The 22000-nt window shown below is 37.5% G+C and overlaps 1 protein-coding gene across 4 annotated transcripts in view; it reads right to left on the reverse strand.

Annotated features, from left to right (window-relative positions):
* Nucleotides 1–22000, reverse strand: part of NAALADL2 (N-acetylated alpha-linked acidic dipeptidase like 2) — a 1471888-nt gene that overhangs the window by 1069326 nt on the left and 380562 nt on the right. For 2 of the 4 annotated variants that reach the window (XM_062211675.1, XM_062211676.1), the window contains one exon: nt 1556–1671. The exons of the other annotated variants lie outside the window; for them this stretch is intronic. The gene's annotated coding sequence lies outside the window, so the exon portion shown is untranslated. The remainder of the gene's footprint in view (nt 1–1555; nt 1672–22000) is intronic. 4 annotated transcript variants of the gene reach the window in all.

The raw sequence follows: 22000 nt of genomic DNA on the forward strand, positions 1-22000 counted from the left end.
CTATTGATTGGTTATTGCTTATTGGTATATTTTGGAATGGAACGTCCAATTAACAGGAATAAACGAGTTCTGAATCTTTATTACTCGAATGGTGTCATTTAGTCAGCAAGAATGATCTGTTTGGGGCCGGCACCATGGTGCAGTAGGTTAACCCTCCACCTGCGGCACCGGCATCCCATATGGGTGCTGGTTTTAGTACCGGCTGCCCCTCTTCCAGTCCAGCTCTCTGCTATGGCCTGGAAAGGCAGTGGAAGATGGTCCAAGTCCCTGGGCACCTGCGTGGGAGACCAGGAAGAAGCTCCTGGCTCCTGGCTCAGCAGCTCCGGCCGTTGCGGCCATCTGGGGAGTGAACCGAAGGAAGACCTTTCTCTCTGTATCTCCCTCTCACTGTCTGTAACTCTGTCAAATAAATAAAATAAAATATATATATATATATATTTTAAAAAAGAATGGTCTGTTCAAGATTAAGCATAGATACGGTCCTGATGTATGTAACAGGGTCCCCTAGCTCATGTCCTCCTGGGCTAAAAGTTTTAGTAAGCCTCAATCTTTTCTACTTTCTAATTATTTTCTCACTAGAAACTAAGAAACTCGTTAACACTAAGTACCTTGGATTTATTCATGAAGTATGCACAAAAGTAGGTGTCAACAAAAACAAGTTAATTATAGGAATCAGCAAAATAAAAAGTTTAGTATTTTGTCACATCAGGTTTTCTTTAATTATTTGCTTTTTTTTCCTTCTTTTTTCTCTTCCTCCTTTTTCTCTTAGAATAAAGTCAAAGCATCAAATATGACTTCCAAGAAAATGATTTCAAGAGAACTACTTTTTTTCCTAATTATATTCCTAAAAATTGGTGACCAATCTGAAATAAAATATTTTGAAATTCACAATACTGTGACAAAATTAACTGAGATTGAAATATGCCTATTAGCCCATAATGAAATAAAAATTTTAGTTTCATCACAGATCAAAGTACAAAATACATGAAGAAACTTGGAAGGCAACTTAAATCATTGAAGTTAAATTTAAAGAGAACTTTCTACTTTCTAACCTAAGGGTAATTTTATGACATCTGCAGCAATTTAAGGAAAGAATTTTTATTGTGTTTACTCTCATTCACTGTTGATGGCAATAAAAACTGGTGTGATTTATTTCTTTATTGAGGTAAAATTCACATGCAAAAACTACACCTATTTTAAGTGCATCATTAGATAAGTTGCCGTAAATATATTCACCCTTGTAGCTGCCATGACATTCAAAATAAAGAGCATTTTAATCATCCCAAGAATTTTTCTTGTGCCCCTTTACAATTACTCCTTCCCTCATCCCAATTCTGGCCTCAGTAACACTGATATCTTTTCTGTCACTGTATTTCTTTTGTCTTTGCTTGAATTTCATATAAAGAGAATCATACCTTGGATTGCTTTTTCTCTCACACACTGTTGTCAGAAATCAAAAACAGTTTAGCTGGATAATATCTCCTGAGTTCACAGTCAAGATGTTGCCCAGTACTAGAGCTACCAAAGGATTTGACTTGGGCTGCAGGATACATACGTGTTCTACACCCTCTGGATACTTCAGTTGTTGGCTGTTGAAAGGAGATCTCACGTCTCACTAAAGAGCTGCTTCAGTGTTGCTAAGACATAGCAAATGCCTTCCTCCAGAATGCACTATCAAAGAGAAGAAACAAGAGTGGATACACAATGCCTGTTAGGACCTAATCCCCAATTCACACACCTACTCTTCTGCTTTAATATACTCCATGGAATGAATCACAAAATCCAGCCCACATACAGGTGAGGGGCAGAGATAAGCTCCATCTATCGACTAAAGCATGAAAGAATTTGTGAATTTACAGTGGTTTAAAACCACCACACAAGTTTTAGGCCATTATGAATAGAGTTCCCATGAACATTCATGTAAAAAGGTAGTTTTTGTTTGTTTGTTTGTTTTTTTTTTTAATTTTACTACACGTTTAGATTTTCTTTGGGTAAATATTTAGGAGTGCCATTGTTGAAATTAAGATGAGTGTACATTTAACATTAAAGAATTTCCCTGGCAATTGAGAGTTCCTGCTGTTCCATATTCTTACTAATAGATAGCATTGTGAATCTTTTACATTTTAGCGATTTTAATGCATGTGTAGCAATATCTGATTGTGGGTTTAATTTGCATTTCTCTGATAATTAATGATGTTGAAAATATTTACATGTGCTCACTGGCCATTCATATAATTTCTTTATTGGATCTTTTTTGGCTCAGGATTAAAATATGAGTTCTTTATACAGAGGAATATAAATCCTGTGTCAAATACAAATATTATATATATTTTTTCTAATTCTATATATTTCAGTATCTTAATGGTATCTTGGATAGATGGCATCTTTAATTCTTAATTGCATCTTTTGAAAAGCATAAGTTTATGATTTCATTATGTCAAAATTATTAATTTTTATGTTTTCTCTGTCCTATCTAAACCCAAAGCCAAAACAAAATTTTCAATATGTTCTATTTTATAGTTTAAACGTCTACCCATGGTAATTTTTGTGTACGAAAAACAGTGGGGGCCAGACTTGTGGTGTAGCAGATAAAGCTGACACCTCGGACACAGGCATCAACACCTGGCTGCTCCACTTCCTGTTCTGCTCTACTTCCTGTCCAGCTCCCTGCTAATGCATCTGGGAAAGCAGCAAAAGATGGCCCATTGTGGTCATTTGGGGAGTGAACAAGCAGATTGAAGATTCTCTCTCTCTCTCTCCCTCTCTCTCTCCTATTTCTGCCTTTCAAATAAATAAATCTTAAAAGAAGAAAAGAGGTGAAGGTTGAATTATTTTTATTTTATTATTTAAAACATTTTAATTGTGGTAAAGTACACATAACATATAATTTACCATCTTGATCTTTTTTTTTTTTTTTTTTTTTGACAGGCAGAGTGGACAGTGAGAGAGAGAGAGACAGAGAGAAAGGTCTTCCTTTTTGCCGTTGGTTCACCCTCCAAAGGCCGCTGCGGCCAGCGCATCTCGCTGATCCAAAGCCAGGAGCCAGGTGCTTATCCTGGTCTCCCATGCGGGTGCAGGGCCCAAGCACTTGGGCCATCTCCACTGCCTTCCCGGGCCATAGCAGAGAGCTGGCCTGGAAGAAGGGCAACCGGGACAGAATCCGGCGCCCCGACCAGGACTAGAACCCGGTGTGCTGGCGCCGCAAGGCGGAAGATGAGCCTGTTAAGCCACGGCGCCAGCCCATCTTGATCATTTTTAAGTGTATAGTCCAATGAAATAAATTCATATTGTACAAAAAAATCTCTAGAACATCTTCATCTTGCTAAACTGAAAGTCTACACTCACTAAACAACAGTTCACCATTTCTGCCTTCTCCCAGCCATGGCAGACCCTTTACTTTCTTTCTATGATTTGGACTACACACTGCATGCCATATAAGTAGAATCTCATACACACTATTTGTCTTTCTGTGACTGGCTTATTTCACTTAGCATATCCTCATGGCTTATGCATGTCATAGCATGTATTTCAAATTGCTTCCTATTGAAGCCTGAATAATATTCCATTATAAGTATATATGACATTCGTTTATCTATTCATCCATCTATGGTACTCTGGCCATCATGTATAAAGCTGCAATGCACTGGGTATGCAAAGATCTCAAGATCCTGTTTTCAATTATTTTAGGTATCTGTAAAGAAGTAGAATTTCTAGATCTCATGCTAAAATTAATTGCTTTTTAGGAAACAGCATACTGCTTTCTATGTGGTTGTGCTATTTTTATTATCATCAATAGTGTACAAGCATTTCAATTTCTCTATTTTCATTCCAATACTTGATATATTCTGTTTTTCTGATAGTCATCATCTTAATCAGTATAAGTGATATCTCATTGTTGTCTTCATTTGAATTTCTCTAATTATTTGTGATGTTAAGCATTTTTTCATGTTTATCAATCATGTATAATTTCTTTGAAGAAATATATTTGACTCCTCTGCAAACCATATTCATATACCTGAGCAGGAATCATTGAGTGAGCATTGTGGCACAGCAGGTTAAGCTGCTGCTTAGGTGCCCACAGCCCAAATCAGAGGGTGTGGTATCAATTCATATCCTTGCTTCTGATCCAGCTACGTGGCAGCAGATGATGGCCCAAGTTATTGGATTCATGCCACCCATGTTTGGCACCCAGATGGAATCCTGGCTCCTGACCTATCCCAGCCTTGGTTATTGCAGGCATTTGGAGAATAAACCAGAAGGATAGAAGATGTCTCTCTCTCTCTTTCTTCCTCCCTCCCCATCATTCTACCTTACAAATAAATAAAAAATAAATAAATACAACTTTAGAAAATAATCGCTACCTAGAATATATAAAGGATTTCTACAACTAAACAATAACAACAAAAAACGACCTAATTTTTTTAAGTGGCCAAAGGACTCCATTAGATATTTTCCAAAGAAAAACATCCAAATGACCAACAAGCATATGAAAAGATATCCATTTTGGTAGTAAAATATTTTTGAAATCCATGCATTGTTGTTTTCATAATATGCGTTTTTCCCAGAAGTTTCTGAAGAACCCTCATATGTATTTAAAGTCCATATCTCAGAGATTATACAGAGAAATCTTTGTTTTTGTTTTTTCCAAAAATGCAGAATAACACTCTACTTCTTTATTGTAGTATTTGGACTTCATTAACATATTTATCAACATACATGGATTTAATTCTACCATTTTGCTACACTCTTTTTGTTGTTACATTATTCTTTTTTCCTTTTTCATATGTCTTCATTGGGATTTTTTAAATATTTATTTATTCGAAAGGCATAGTCACACAGGGGAAAGGAGGGAGAGGTGTAGGGAGTAAGAGAGAGAGAGAGAGAGAGAGTGAGAGAGAGATCTTCCATCCACTGGTTCACAGCCCAAGTGGCCATAACAGCTAGGTCTGGGACAGCCTGAAGCCAGGATCCAAAACTTCCATCTTGTCTCCCACCCAGATGGAATTCCCAGGTACTTGGACCATTTTCTGCTGCCTACTCAGGAACATTATCAGAGAGCAGGATCAGAAGCAGAGTGACTGGAACTTGCACCACACTTGTATATATGAGGCTAGTGTCACAAATGACAACTTAACCTGGTGCACCACAATGCCAGCCTCAGAGTACTTGTTAATATTCAAATTCATCTGCATTATTTCTTTAGTAGATATTATTTTGCTGCTCAGTTTATACTTTTCATTCTATTCCTGTCTCCAGCTGTCCTGTTGCTTGAAGTTCTACAACAGTTAAGTTATAATAAACAATTTTCAAATAATATATAGTTTCTCATATAAGAAACTTACACCATTTCTTATTATCATTTCCTCATGTCCTTTGTGATGCTTATAACATACATTCACTAACACATGCATAAGTAGCCTCACATACATTTGCTCTACATATTTGGTTATATTTTAAATATGTTAAAATGAGAGAAACATTTTCTTTTTTTTTTTTTTTTTTTTTTTTGACAGGCAGAGTGGACAGTGAGAGAGAGACAGAGAGAAAGGTCTTCCTTTTGCCGTTGGTTCACCCTCCAATGGCCGCCGCGGTAGCGCGCTGCGGCCGGCGCACCGCGCTGTTCCGATGGCAGGAGCCAGGTGCTTATCCTGGTCTCCCATGGGGTGCAGAGCCCAAACACTTGGGCCATCCTCCACTGCACTCCCTGGCCACAGCAGAGAGCTGGCCTGGAAGAGGGGCAACCGGGACAGGATCGGTGCCCCGACCGGGACTAGAACCCGGTGTGCCGGCGCCGCAAGGCGGAGGATTAGCCTGTTGAGCCACGGCGCCGGCTGAGAGAAACATTTTCTTATATCAACCTGAATGTTTACCATTTTTATACTCTATGTGCCTTTGTGTAGATTCAAGTTTCATTATCCTATTACCTGAAAAGTACCCTTATAGTTCTTGCCTGCTAACAAATTGTCTCAGCTTCTATTTATCTAAAAAATTCCATTTAGCTTTCAGTCTTTAAAAAAAAAAAAAAAAAATTTGTCAGGCTGTCACCGCGGCTCAATAGGCTAATCCTCCGCCTTGCTGCGCCAGCACACCGGGTTCTAGTCCTGGTTGGGGTGCTGGATTCTGTCCCGGTTGCTCCTCTTCCTGTCCAGCTCTCTGCTGTGGCCCAGGAGTGCAGTGGAGGATGGCCCAGGTCCTTGAGCCCTGCACCTGCATGGGAGACCAGGAGAGGCACCTGGCTCCTGGCTTTGGATCAGCGCGGTGCGCCTGCCACAGCACGCCAGCTGCAGTGGCCACTGGGGGGTGAACCAGGAAGACCTTTCTCTCTGTCTCTCTCTCTCACTGTCCACTCTGCCTGTCAAAACAAACAAACAAAAAAATTGTCATGGCCGGCACCCGGCGCCATGGCACAGTAGGTGCCACATGGACGCCGGTTCTAGTCCAGGCTGCTCCTCTTCCAAGCCAGCTCACTGCTGTGGCCTGGGAAAGCAGTAGAAGATGGACCAAGTCCCTGGGCCCCTGCACCCTTATGGGAGACTGGAAGGAAGCACCTGGCTCCTGGCTTCGGATCTGCGCAGCTCAGGCCATTGTGGACATTTGGGGAGTGAACCAATGGACGGAAGACATTTCTCTCTTTTTTTCCCTCTCCTGTCTGTAAAAAAGCCCTGGCCTGAGGCGCCAGCATCCCATATGGGTAGAGGTTCTAGTCCCGGCTGCTCCTCTTCCAACCCAGCTCTCTTTATTGGCCCAGGAAAGCAGTAGAAGATGGCCTAAGTCCTTGGGCTCCTGCACCCGCGTGGGAGACCTGGAAGAAGCTCTGGTTCCTGGCTTTGGACTGGCGTAGCTCTGGCCACTGTGGCCATCTGGAAAGTGAACCAGCAGATGGAAAACCTTTCTCTCTGTCTTTACCTCTCTCTGTAACTGTCTTTCAAATAAATAAGTCTTTAAAAAAATGTCCAGTTTGTATGATTTCTAAATTGGTACGTTGTGCTTTTTTTAGCATTTTAAATACAAGTTTACTTTAAAAAGTTCACATTATGGAAATACTATACATGGATTTTAAATATGTTTTGAACAAAATATACATCTTTTAATTCTATTTTCTAGAACTTTTTGAGGTACCGTCATAAATTGTTCTGTTATAATCTGGCTTAATTTTTGACAAAAATCTCTGAAACTTCATATATTTAACTTTCTGTATCTCATATGTCTTTTGTTTCTTGATGTGTTATTTAGTTTTTTTGTGACTCATTGTTACTCAATTTGCCTATGATATGACTTGTCTTTGAGCATCATACTTGGTAGTTCATTGAGTTTCTTGGATCTTTCAGTTTATAAATTCACCAAATTAAAACAACAACAACAACAACAAAAACCCTTCCATGAACTGCTAGCTTCAAACATATTTTCTCTGGTTACTCTTTCCTTCTGGTATTCTAGTTATTTTATATTTCATATTGAGGGTATTTCAAAAAATCATGAAAAACATTCAGAGTTATTTTTATTTTGATGAAAAAATTTGAAATCCATGCATAGTTTTTGCATAAATGCTTTTTCAATGAACATTTTGAAAACTGCTTTTATATGGATATCCTTCAGGTTTGTAGAGCACTGTTAATTTCTTTTTAGTCATTTTTCCTTTTAATGCATTAAATTTGAAGAGTTTCTCTTTCTATGTCTTCCAGTGGACTGATAGTTTCTTTATCAGTGTCTTTTTATGTAAATTCCATTTGACAAAATTTTCATTTTTTTATTTTTATTTATTTATTTATTTATTTATTTTTTATTTTTGACAGGCAGAGTGGACAGTGAGAGAGAGAGAGACAGAGAGAAAGGTGTTCCTTTGCCATTGGTTCACCCTCCAATGGCTGCCGCGGCCAGCAAGCTGCGGCCGGCGCACTGCGCTGATCCGATGGCAGGAGCCAGGTGCTTCTCCTGGTCTCCCATGGGGTGCAGGGCCCAAGCATTTGGGCCATCCTCCACTGCACTCCCAGGCCACAGCAGAGAGCTGGACTGGAAGAGGGGCAACCGGGACAGAATCTGGTGCCCCGACCGGGACTAGAACCTGGTGTGCTGGCGCTGCAAAGAGGATTAGCCTGTTGAGCCACGGCGCTGGCCAAAATTTTCATTTTTGATAGTAAATTCTTACATTCTATTTGGATCATTTCCATGTCTTTCTTTAACATGATGAGGTTTATGTTTGCTTTTACATCACTGAACATCTTTACAACGCAACTTTAATTTTCTTACCCATCATTTCATCTCTCTGGGTCTACTTCTATGAATTTTATTCTGATTATCAGCCCTAATTATATGTTTCTTTGCTTGTCTATCAATTTTATTTGGTGCATAATATTGTTACTATGCCTTATACGTTGTTGAGTGATAAACTGTATTATTTTCCTACAAAGTTGTTGGACTTTGTTTTGAGAACTGTTTTGTAGGGTATTTTTTTTTAAGAGAAGAATTGCAATATCATTTATTGGCGGTCTACTTTAGTTCTACCACTAAGTGTTGTTCAAATATTTAAGAGTTCTATAAGGTCAACAAGGTTTCCCTACTCTTGCAAGGAACAAGAATGATTCGCAGCCCTGTGAAAGCTCTGGGAAATATTCAAGTTAGATCTGTTAATTGTGCTTCCCCAGCAGCTGTACAATTAATGTAACTTCACCCTTTGCACAGATTTATATTCAATTAAAGACTTTAAAAGAAATATTCCTGAGGTGCCTAGGGATCCCTTTTACCTCCAATATTGTCTGCAGATATACTAGTGGCTCATTTTATCCCAAAATTTAATCTATCTCTCTTCATCTCAGGCTACTTTTTTGGTTCTTCAGCCCTTCAAAGTATCTTGGAAAATGCTCCAAGTAGGAACTCAAAGGGATTATAGACTTATCTCATTCGATTCCCTTATATCTGGTAATCATAGTCCTTAGCCATTTGCTGACTAATGTCTGAAAACAGTTGCTTAACATATTTTGTCCATTTGTTTACTGTTATGGCAGAAGGCAAGTCAAATTGGATTGATTCATTCACAGGGAAAACAAAATGGTAAACCACTTTTGAGGGTAATTTCGAAAGATATACATGTAATATTAAATAAAACACATCATATGAAATTTTACTCCTAGGAAATTTTCTAGGACAATAATCAGAAAAAAGTACAAGTTGGTTTATGTAACAATGTACATAATTGTTAGTTTCAACAGAAAAAAACCAAATATTTGATCATAGGTTATTACATAAACTAACATAAAATTATATACTGGATTAATTACAACTGTTAATATAGAATTATTCTCTGACTTAGAAAGACATCAAATACATTATTGTGTTACACAGTTGTCAAGATACATGATATGGGGGCTAGTGTTAAGCCTCTGCTTGCAGCAGTAGCATCTCATATGTACACCGGTTCAAATCCCAGCTGCTCCACTTCTGATCCAGCCCCCTGTTAATGCACCTGGGAAAGCAGTGGAAAATGGACAAGTCCTTCGAACCCTGTACCCACGTGTGTGATCCAAAAGAAGCTCCTGCCTCCAAGCTTTGGCCTGGCCCAGCCCCAGTTGTTGCAGCCACTGGGAGAGTGAACTATTGGATGGAAGACCTTTCTCTCTCTGTCTCTACCTCTCTCCGTAACTCTTTCAGTAAATAAAATAAATCTTAAAAAAAAGATATATGATATGATATATGCTAAAAATACTATGAAGTAACTAAAGGTTGCATTTTTGAATTACTGATTGTCTAACTTCTTCCTTGCATCCTTCTTAATTTTTGATATATTAATAAAATTTATGTGTTAGTTCCATAATCAAAACAAATAATTTACTATTTTGAGAAAAAAAAATCAATCTTATTTATTGTTCTTGACTGTTCTTTATGTTGTTAGGAAATTTGAAAAACACCAAAGATATGGATTGACTTTGTGGCACAGCAGGTTATGCCATTTCTTTGATGTTGGCATCCATATTAGAGTGCAACTTATAGTCCTGACTGCCCAGTTTCTGATCCAGCTCCCTGCTATTGTGCCAGGGAAGGTAGAATACGATGGTTCAAGTACTTGGGCTACTGCCACCCATGTGGAAGACCAGGATAGAGCTCCTGACTCCTGACTTCAGCTTGGTCCAGCCTTGGCTGTTGTAGAAATCTGGGGCTTGAACCAGCAAATGGAAGACTGATAACTCTCTGTCTCTCTCCTTCTGCATTTCAAATACATAAATCTGTAAAATAATAATACAAAAATCCAAGGATATTCATACACTTCATTTATAATTTATGCCTCCAATGTTCCTGAAAGGAATCTGAACTTGTTAGTATCATTAAATAAGTTAATATGAAGAAAAACATTTATGTGTATATAAATAAGCAGTTGATAAGTTTACTTGATAATAGGATTTTGTGAACTCTGAAAAGAATTTATAAATGGGAATTAGAAGGAAAAAATGGGTATAATTATAAAACTAAGAACTTAGATGTTCTATTTATGGAGGAAGCAAAAAAAAGATAAATACCACTCAGCAGATATTTCACAGCTTGTTTTTTATAAGCCTGTACTATTACAAAGAATAATGCAAGTGTTTTGGCTACCATGTTGATTTTGGGGATTTTGTTAGAAAAGGGAAACAGCAGGATATATCTGTTGAAGCTATGGAAGAAAGCAGACAAGAAGCCACCTAAGGAACAGCTGTCACTCTTGAGATACATAGCAGAATAAGAAAATGAACTGGACATTTCTTTCTTTCTAAAACAAACAAAAAAAATTCACCTTACAATACAGATATGATCATTAAAATATAGAGACAGAAAAATAACAGAATTTATATAATGGATTATTTCATGCTCAAAAGTAACCAGTTTTAACTTTAAATTTTACTCATTAACCCAAGACAAGAAGCAAGGCAATGGTCATGGTGTGGATAGATAGAGATACAATGCAGTTGAGGAGATAGAGAGGAAGATGCAATCATAGATATAGACATGATGAGAGATATAAATGCCATAATGTATAGAACATTTTGACACATGCTTTATTTCCTGTTAAAATCACATAGTCAATATACTTCTATTGTTTTGATAAAACTCAGAATATGAAATTTGCAGATTTTGGCCCTAGCCACTAACTCTCACTGTGACCTTGCGCAAATTACAGCCTTTTTCTAGATCTCAATTTTTTCTTCTTTAAAACAGAGGTAACACAGGAACCTCTTCACGTGGTTGAGATGATAGTTTGATATGAGAATGCAAAGCCTGATTATAATAGACTTTCAATAAATTTTGAATATTATAGTGATTACTATTTTTGATTTATTATTCTTACAAGGTATCAGGTTACCATAATATACAGTTTTTGTAATGTTTTCTCAAATCTAATGATCCTCTCTTAACTACAAATCCACAGGAGTGGAACATTTGGTAAATGTAATAAAGCTCATCCCATAGGTCATAATTGATTGGATCCATATGGTCCAAATAGGGCCAGCTATGGAAATCAGAATTGTCACCTACTGGAATTTTGATTTGAAGCTGAGAACAAAATTAAATTTAGGCTTATAACATGTAAACTCAAGAGCTATGTGCACAGCCACCATCATCTATGGGACCATGGACCAGGCACCAGAGAATTGCAATTCTCAGAGAGAGAGCAGCTGATTTATAAGAGAAAATAGAGATAATAAATGTAGACAGAAATTAGCTTGGGTTACTATTTTTTTGTTTCAGTCTTTCCAAAAGCCTAGCTTTTGCATCCCAGGATGTAATCACTCAATATCACAATATCAAGATACCTAGACTCTTCAGACCTCCAAACACATCTTTAATGCTACATCATTTAAATTCATATGGGAATAGTTTCCAGAACCACTTATGTTAATTTCAGACCTCTTAGCCTGACTAATGATATTTATATTGATTAAAAAGTGTGTAACATTTGTTGAAGGAATTGTTGAACAATGTTCTTTGTAGACAACCACTGGTGTGCTGTGAAACTAACCTATCTTTTTGTTGAAAAACTGGAAGAATGGTATCTTTGGATCCTGAGTGGGGGAAAAGGATTACAGGGGAATCATGTGGAAAGCTATGGCATAAAAGGCTTTGGGATACAAAATGTCTTAACACTGGAAGGTAAAAAGGAATCCTGGATCATGCCTCATGAAGATTAATGTAGAGAATATCTAGAAGGCTAGGGTTTTCTAATATTAGACCACTTACAGTAGGTGGCATAAGGATCCCCAAAGATGTCCACTTTCTAAGGAATGGTCCAGAGTTTGATAACTTTGGGCAGTCTCTGGTTGCAAGAAAACAGTTCTCCTGCAGGCTTCCAGAAAAGAACATAGTGCTACTGACACTTCAGTCTTAACCCAGTGAAATCTGCCTTGGAATTCTCACCTGCAGAACTATAACAATTGTTATAAATAAATATGTTGTGTAGTAACAAGTATGTGATTATTTGTTATAGTAGAAAAATAAAACTAGACCACCAATATATTCTAATTATGGAATTTAAATTATGTGTTTGGCATAAACCTACAATAGGAAGGTTCTATCATGAGTAACAAAAGTCATGACACGTGTCTTGGTTTTCATCCAGGAAAGAGAAATACTGAACTCATGAAGCTTAAAAGGTAAAGTGAGAAATATATAAATTTAGGTTGTGAATGTATCATGGCTGATTATTATTCAATCTGTTATGAAAATGAGCTTTCATTAATGTCTTAATTAATTCAGGTTAAAGTTAGCCTGAATTGATTTTGTTACCTATAATTATTAAGTTGTGATGACCAGAAGTTATAATGATAATTATCATCATCATCATCATCACCATCATCATCATCATAATATAATGATAATTATCATAATAAATACAAGTGGCCTGAGGCAGGGATATTTGAACACCAGAAGGGTAATAATATCTAGGACTTCAGACTCTAGGTATAGAATAATAGGATTTTCTCTCTCTCTCTCTCTCTTTTTTAACAAAACTAAACTATATAACACTTGATAAAGAATAACTTGTTCCATTCTTATGAAAAACTCAAGAAAATCAATACTATTTTATACCCCAAGAAATTGAAATTCAAAAACGTTAATAATTTTGCCACATTCATAAACGATTGAAGTGACATTCAGACCCCAGTCTTGTGACACTAAAGCTCTCACGTCATTCACTCATTCAGCAACTATGTATTTATTTAAGAGTCTTATTTGAAATACAGAATGTCAGAGAGAGAAGAACCAAAGAGAACTTTCATCCATAGGTTCACTTCTTAAATGCACACAACAAATGGGGTTAAGCCTGGCCAAACAAAGGAACCAGAAACTGCATTCAATTTCCCACACAAGCAGAAGAAATCCAAGCACTTGGTCCATCATCTGCTGCCTTGCAGGATTCATTAGCAGAAAGCCAAACTGGAAATGGGGAGTATCCAGGACTCTAACCCAGGTAGGCTATTTATTGTATGTGGGTGTCCCAAGCAGTGGTTTAACTCAGTATGCCACAACAACCACCCCAGCAACTATTCACTGATTACTTAGTATATACCAGGCACTATAATATCTACCTTGCTGACAGTTAATGAGGTCTCTCTATATGACAAGTACTTTCCAGTTATTAATTCACATGATCCTTGTTATATTAGTCTTCCCCTATTAAAGATGACACACAAAAACAATAAGAAATGTGTTGAAGTTTCTTAAATGACAAAGTCAGGACTGAACATAGTCTTTCTAGTTCATAGTGACTCTTCATCATCTACCTTTACTGCTACATGTCCTAGGTGCTGAATATATAGACATAAAGACATGAACATTGTTCTCATCCATTTCATTGAAGAGGTAGATGAGAATATAGCAATCAAATTAATAAGTACTCATCATAATAAGTTTATATAAAAATAGCAAAAGGTGTTGTGAAAGACTGATGAAACACCAAAAGATGTTTAAGTAAGTAAAATCGAGCTGAAAAATCAGAGGAGTCACCTATAGGGATGTTTAAAGAACAGGAAGAGGGGCATACTGTAAATGGAAGTTAATTTTATATGTCAACTTTGCTGGGTTAAGCGATGCCCAGATGGCTAACAAATGATTATTTCTGGGTATGCTTGTAAGGGTGTTTCAGAAAAACCTAGTAGGTCAATCAGTAGAGTATGTAAAGAAGATCCAGTCTCATTGATGTGGGAAAGAATCATTCTAGATATTGAGGGCCTGGACTCATCATCTATCTTTTCCTGATATCAGAACATCTGGTTCACCAGTCTCCAAACTGCAGGACTTGACTCCCATCCTGACCAGTCACGAGGCCTTGGGCCTCAGATGAGGAGTTACTCGCTTGAGTCTTAGACCTTCAGACTCAAATTACAGCAGTGGCTTTCCTACCTGTAGACAGCACATTGTAGGACTTCTCAGCATCTGTAATCACATAAGCCAATTTGCATAACAAATCTCTCATCTTATAAAGATCTACACATAACCCCTTGGTTTTGTTTCTCTGACAATTCCTGACTAATTCACTGGAAAGCACAGGAGAAACGCTACAGATAGACAAGAACTTGGCTCTTTCTTATATTGAGAAAAGGCTACTATGGGTGAAGCAAATGTTTAAAGAGAATCAAATAATGAGAACTGAAAAATAAACATACAGATTTAAATCTCTTTTATGTTTCCTTAATTATTGTTTGAAATAAAATTTCTCCACAAAATTCCTAAGAATTATTCAAGAAAAATATTGTTTTTACAATTAATTATCTGTGTCATATAAAATTAGTCATTTCCATTGTTCTCCTTTTTTATTTGGAAGAATAGCATTGACATGTTTTTGTCCCATAAGTGATCTGAGGAGAGTCATACTGAATGGTGGGTCTTCCAGTTGCAAAACCAAAGGCCTTTGATGGGGGTTGTGGTAGAGCAGGTTAAGGCTCTGGTCGAGATACCCACTTCCCATAATGGAGTACCCTGAATCAAGTCTCACTTCTGCTTCTGATTCCCCTTCCTGCTAATGCATTTGGGAGGCAGTAGATGATGGCTTACGTACTTGGGTCCCAACTACCCACATGACAGACATGGGTTAAGTTTCTGGCACCTGACTTTGGTGTGGTCCAGCCTTATTTGTTGTAGGCATTTGGGGAGTAAAACAGCAGACACTCACTCACTCACTGTTTCCCTGTTTCTTCCTCTCTCTGTCATTCTACCTCTAAGAAAATAAAAAACAAAACTTTAAAAGACAAAAACACAGGGGCCGGCACAGTGGCGCAGTGGGTTAAAGCCCTGGCCTGAAGTGCCAGCATCCCCGATGGGCGCCGGTTCTAGTCCTGGCTGTTCCTCTTCCTATACAGCTCTCTGGTAAGGCCTGGGAAAGCAGTAGAGGATGGACCAAGTGTTTGGGCCCCCGCACCCAAGTCGGAGATTCTGGCTCCTGGCTTCGGATCAGCTCAGCTCCAGCCACTGCAGCCACCTGTGGAGTGAACAGTGTTTGGAAGACCTCTCTCTCTGTCTCTACTTCTTTCTGTAACTCCGTCTTTCAAATAAATAAAATAAATCTTTAAAAAAAAATAAATACTGCCAAGAGTTGGATCACTGGAAATGGACCTGCCCTGGAGTCGAAGGATGCCCAGGTCAGAGCCACAGATCTTACTGGCTCTAAGCTGAAAAGCCCTTCACTCAGCCCAACTTCCAAAGTGACCACTGCACCTGAGGGGACAGCCAAATAGGGTCAGCAACATTGCAGGCAGAACTGTAAATTTCTTGTTAGAGATGCCCCCTGCCTTTACCTGGCCAGCTCTCCTCCCAGGCAGGCCAAGTACTGAAAGTCAACAGAGTGCCTTCCCCTAGGAGGCTCACACCTCCCTTAGGATATACCCTATGTGAAGAGATAGATAGGTCTGGGCCTCTTAACTTACAAGGCCTAAAGCCCACCAGATTATTAGCAAGCCCCTTCTATCAGGTTCTATTTGCCTCTCAATCAGAAAAATTACTTGTAGCTTAGACAGCACCTTTCTTAGCTCCTCTAATAATGACTCTGTCCTTTGTTCTAGGCCCTGTCTAGTGCACTTGGGCCTCATTCCTTTGTAATCATAACCTCTACTCTACCACCAATGGCTCTACCCACAACCTGTGTGTACTGATGGTCCTCTTCCCCACTTAATACTGTATAATTGTTCAAACCTGGTAAATGCCACTCTTAGGATCATTGGTTACTATCCTCACCCTGTCTTTTATGACCTTGTCTAAATATGATCAGAGTCGGGGAACTTGGAAGGCTTCCATAGCCTTGGCAACTCATGACGACAGCCTAGGGTGGTTACTGGCGCCATAAACTAGAGTGTCAATTTGTTGGGTCAACAACAGGAGTCACTGTGCACTTGCTCCTCATGTGGGATCTCTGTCCTTAATGTGCTGTACATTGTGATTTATTGCTATAACTAGTACTCAAACAGTATGTTTCACTTTGTGTTTCTATGTGGGTGCAAACTGTTGAAATCTTTATACTAAATTGATCTTCTGTATATAAAGAGAATTGAAAATGAATCTTGATGTGAATGGAAGGGGAGAGGGAGCGGGAGAGGGGAGGGCTGCGGGTGGGAGGGAAGTTATGGGAGGGGGAAGCCATTGTAATCCATAAGCTGTACACTGGAAATTTATATTCATTAAATAAAAGTTAAAAAATAAAATATAAAAAAAAAATAAAAGACAAAAACACAAAGGTCTCTAATGTATAAATAATTACTAAGTGGTTTAGTTAATGAAATAATCCCTACTTGACTGACTTATATGTTTACTTTTACTTTACAATAAGTAAAAAAAAATTTAAAAACTATCTTGTCATTTTCTCTGTATACATAAAATCAATCATGTTGATGTATGGTATATAAACTCTTCTAAATATCTACAGCTGGATGTTTATAACACAAAGTTATAATCACAAAGTAATTGGTCATAACCTCTCATACATTTGTAATGTGAAATTCATTGCATATTTAACAGCTTATATTTAAATATAGTACTTAAATTCACAGTCAAAATCAGAATATTCTTCAGATACTTTATGAAAGGAAATTAATTATCAGTAGCATTCTATTGTTAACAAGGACAAATATGCAGACTCTAAAAAAAATATTTATCTGAGAATCACAAAAAGAGGTAGAGACAGAGAAAATGAGAGAGGTCCATTCACTGGTTCACTCTCCAAATGGCCGCAACAGCAGGAGATGGGCCTATCCAAAACCAGGAGTCAGGAGCTTCCTCCAGGTCTCCCACGTGGTTGCAGGGGCCCAAGGACTTGGACTATCTTCTACTGCTTTCCTAGGCACATTATCAGAGAGCTGGATCAGAAGTAGAGCAGCTGCAACTCGAACCAACGCCCATATGGGAATCTGACACCACAGGCTGAGGCTTTAAACCCACTGTGCCATAGTACCAGCACCAACATGAATACATTTCACTTAGAATGTCTTCTAGGAATTACTAAATACAAAATGAGATTATTATTTCTTATATATACCAATATTTAATAAAATCAAAATATTGAATTGTATATATGCAGCTTTTTCCACTGTTTTAATTTAAATGTAAGAGATACTATCAATGACACATATTTAAATAAAATTATTTGGAGTTCGGCACTGTGGGGTAGCAGGTAAAACTAATGTCTGCAGTGCTGGCATTCCATGTGGGCACCAGTTTGAGTCCCAGCTGCTCCACTTCCAATCCAGCTCTCTGCCTGGGAAAGCAGTAGACAGTAGTTCAAGTCCTTAGGCCCCTGGATCCTCTTGAGAGACCAGGAAGAAGTTCCTGGCTCCTGTCTTCCAATAAGCCTCTGGCCATTGTGGTCATTTGGAGATTGAACCAGTGGATTGAAGACTGTTTGCTCACTCTCTCTCTCTCTCTCTCTCTCTCTGCCTCTGCCTTTCAAATAAATAAATCTTTAAGTAAATAGATAAAATCATAAGCAATTATCATCATAATAAAGTGTAAGCCATAATTTATGAAACTCAATTTGACTTAGATAATGATCTTTATATATTAGTATATTTCTCTGTTTTATTTCCCAAAAATAATAGGAAGTGTTAAAAATGGAAGAATCAATACACTTGGCTTATAGGAGTTTAGAATAGAAAGATTTTTATTAGAGAAAATAACTAGATTTCAAATCTGTTTTACAAAAATAACTTCAAAATTACTTAAATTTATGTTAGCTTCAACTGAGCACCCCAAAAAGTAACAAAAAAGCAAATTCTCTACAGTGATATTGCAAAAATGAATAACCTGTTACAGAGAATAATATTTTTCCTTTGCTTATAATAAAGAGGATCAGGCTCAATTGAGAGTGTAATTGTACTTATGTCAACTAGAAAAGCATACTCTTGGTTAAACAGTAAAGTACCATTTCACTTTTACAAAGTGATACATATAAAATCTGTCAACCAGAGCATTCCAAGTTTTTAAAATTGTCTAAAACAGTCTATATTTTAAAATGTTAAAATAATACATGTTGCTCTACATTTGGGTTCAGTGGTCTTTTGTCAATTTGCCCTCTAGGAACACTGCAGCCTTCTGCTCCAGTAAGGAATATAAAACATTTTCTTGATAAGAATGTGGGTTGACAAAAAATCCTTCAAATGGAACATTTTAATTAGAATCTCAGTTTTTTTAAGGAAAGAAGGAGTTTCATTCTTTGTTTTTACAAAAAAAAAATTTGGATACTTGGGAGGAAGGGTGCATTAATTTTAATTATATCTTATTATATGATAGTACATTATTCCAAAAGCAAGCTCTACAAAAATAAAAACTACTTTAATCTTTTACACACACTTAACACGTTTGGCAGATATTGCATTTACAAAGCATTCCTAAGTATTATCATCTAGTAGAAAGGTTGGGAATGGGAAAATATATATAGTGTTTTTATTTTTGTTTTGGTACTATTTATTTATCTGTGAAAAAATAAGTATATGTTTCTACAGAAAACGGATCAAGAGGAAATGTTAAGTACTTTAATAGGGGGGCTCACAAAAACTGAATTTCCAGTGGAAACCAAAATGAAGAAAGATAGTCCACACTACATGTTTTCCAACATCCTAGTCAACAGTTCTCTCCCCAGATCCTCAATCTTACTACAGTGGCACTTGCAGTTGAGCACCAATTTAGAAAAAGTCACACTTTCCCCCTTCCCTTCCTTTGTATGTATGTTCTCCTGCACCAAAGAAGCACCTATATTTAGCACAGGTAAATACATCCACATATACATAATATACCCATGTCATTTAAAACTCCACTCAATTCATATATTAGTCCTCTGAGCTTGTTTTCCCTGACATTGTTTCTCATCCCAGACTCCATTGCCTATTTGGGGCCCATGGGTACCTCTAACAGGGATGCAGGGCACTTGAGAGCAGAGGTTATCAATGACTGCACAAGTTGGGTCAGCCCTGCCAGACTTCATGTTTGGCCAAGAAGGTATTGTTTTCTTTGTACATAGGTTGAATATTTCTAAGTTATATAGTTTCCCATAAAATTCTATATTTCTAACTATGATGGAGAAGAATAAAGAAAGATTTGACATTTTCACGTGATAAAAAGTTGCATGGAACATAATGACTCCTAAGTAGTAGGAAATTGCTTGGATTCTCCATCTCCCACTTGTTCTCTCCATTAAAGTTCTAGATGCTCTCACATTGTATCGTATTTATTTGTATATTGTGTGTATATGTTTACCCAAGAGAACAATTTCTCTCTACCCAGCCCATGCGCCTTGGTTCTCTTCATCATCCCAGTCTCTATATTATTTGTATTTGATACCGCAGTGATGTGACAACATGAACATCACAGATAATGTAAATGTACACATCATTTATTATTACCATTATCTTTATTACTGTGTCCAGTTTTAACCATAACTTCCTCTATTCCTAAATTCAAATTCATATTCAATACTTCTAAAAAATTTATTTATCTTTATTTATCCTTACCAATCTCCTTCCTGTAGTTCTTCCACTTAATGTGATAAACACACAGTGAAAAAAAGAGAGGCTGTCAGAAATAAACTTATTGATAATTTGAAATCTAGAGAACTAATCTATAAATAAACAAATAATTTAAACAATTTCCCATGTTGTTATCATCCTCACACAAAATTGGCTCCCTGCCCAGAATGCAATAGAGATGGCTCAGGGAAGCACCAGAAGTTCTACCATAAGTTCCAGGAGTCAGCTGACAACTGCCAGGTCCTCTGGGAATAAAAAGTTCTGTGTAATTGCCTGAAACTCCTTCAGGCCTAGCCAGGCTTTGTTTCAGTGACTAGAGGTTCATTTGCTCAATCTGTCTGAGAGTGCACCATGGGGAAACAGGATTTTCATCACTTACAAAATAAGAAAACTTACATGTAAAAAATGAAATCAAACTCTGCACAGTTTCTGTGAAAGGTACAGAAGCGAGCGTCTGTTTCTGTTTAAACACTAATAAAAAAGAGCAATCTTTACAGATCATCTACTACATTCATATGTCAAGTCCAGAGCCAGGTGGCTTGTATACATGGAATCCAAAGCCAGGTGTTCTTATTCACAATTTGTAGCTCAGAGAGCTGAATCTGAAACTAAAGGTGAAGTATATTGCCTAACAGCATTAATAGCATAAATCTTAGAGTACAAATTTATATAGGTCTTATGTCAAGCATGTGTTTATTTCACTAGACCATACTGTGCTTTTGCCATGGTATTTGAGCCTTCTCAATCACAGTCTCCAGAAGGGAGCTATAGCACCATGAATCAGTAGCTGATGAGAAATCTGGAAAGCACTATCCTACTGGAACACATGTGAGTATCTTTCCCTTGGGAACAGAAGACAAAGATCCGGTCACTGTTACTAAATATTTGGAGGATGAATCCACTTGCGGGTGGACCTAAAGTTCATTCAGTTTATAAAAGAGGGATTTTTACAAAGAAACAGCACACAATTATAAGATTCAAAATTAGAGAATAATGTGAACAGGAAAACAATAAGCAGCAAGCTTTTAACATCACCTATATGGGTACTTCAAAAAATATGGGTACTTCAAAGATAAATAATAAATAATTAGAGAGGCAGACAGAAACAAAAACTATATAAAATAGCTAGTAAGCAACAAACAAAATGACATAAGTTAACCCTTATCTATCAATATCATCCTTGAATGTAAATGGATTAAATTATTTAGCAAAAGATATAGGTTGCCCAAATGGATTTAAAAAAGTAAAAGTAGCCGGCGCCGTGGCTCAACAGGCTAATCCTCCGCCTTGCGGCGCCGGCACACGGGTTCTAGTCCCGGTCGGGGCACCGATCCTGTCCCGGTTGCCCCTCTTCCAGGCCAGCTCTCTGCTGTGGCCAGGGAGTGCAGTGGAGGATGGCCCAAGTGTTTGGGCTCTGCACCCCATGGGAGACCAGGATAAGCACCTGGCTCCTGCCATCGGAACAGCGCGGTGCGCCGGCCGCAGCGCGCTACCGCGGCGGCCATTGGAGGGTGAACTAACGGCAAAAGGAAGACCTTTCTCTCTGTCTCTCTCTCTCTCACTGTCCACTCTGCCTGTCAAAAAATAAAAATAAAAAATAAAAAAGTAAAAGTATAACTATATGTTGCCTACAAGAAACTCACTTCACAAATAGTGATACACACTGAAGGTGAAGGGTTCAAAAAAGATATATCGTGCATATGTAAACCAAAAATGGGCCAAATTAGCTATAATAATATCAGCTAAAACAGACATTTAATCAAAAAACAAATTTATAAATTGCTTTGTGCAGTATGGACATTTTGATTACATTAATTCTTCCAGTGCACAAACATGGAAGATTCTTCCATTGTTTTATGTGTTTTCTTCTATTTATTTCTTTGATTTTTTAAAAATTTACATTGTATAGATCTTTCATTTTTGGTTAAATTTATTCCAAGGAATTTAAATTTCCATAATACCCAAAGCAATTTATAAATTCAATGTGATCCCAATCAAAATACCAATGATATTCTTCTCAGATCTAGAAA

Source organism: Lepus europaeus, chromosome 2, assembly GCF_033115175.1.
Source record: "Lepus europaeus isolate LE1 chromosome 2, mLepTim1.pri, whole genome shotgun sequence".
NCBI lineage: Eukaryota > Metazoa > Chordata > Mammalia > Lagomorpha > Leporidae > Lepus > Lepus europaeus.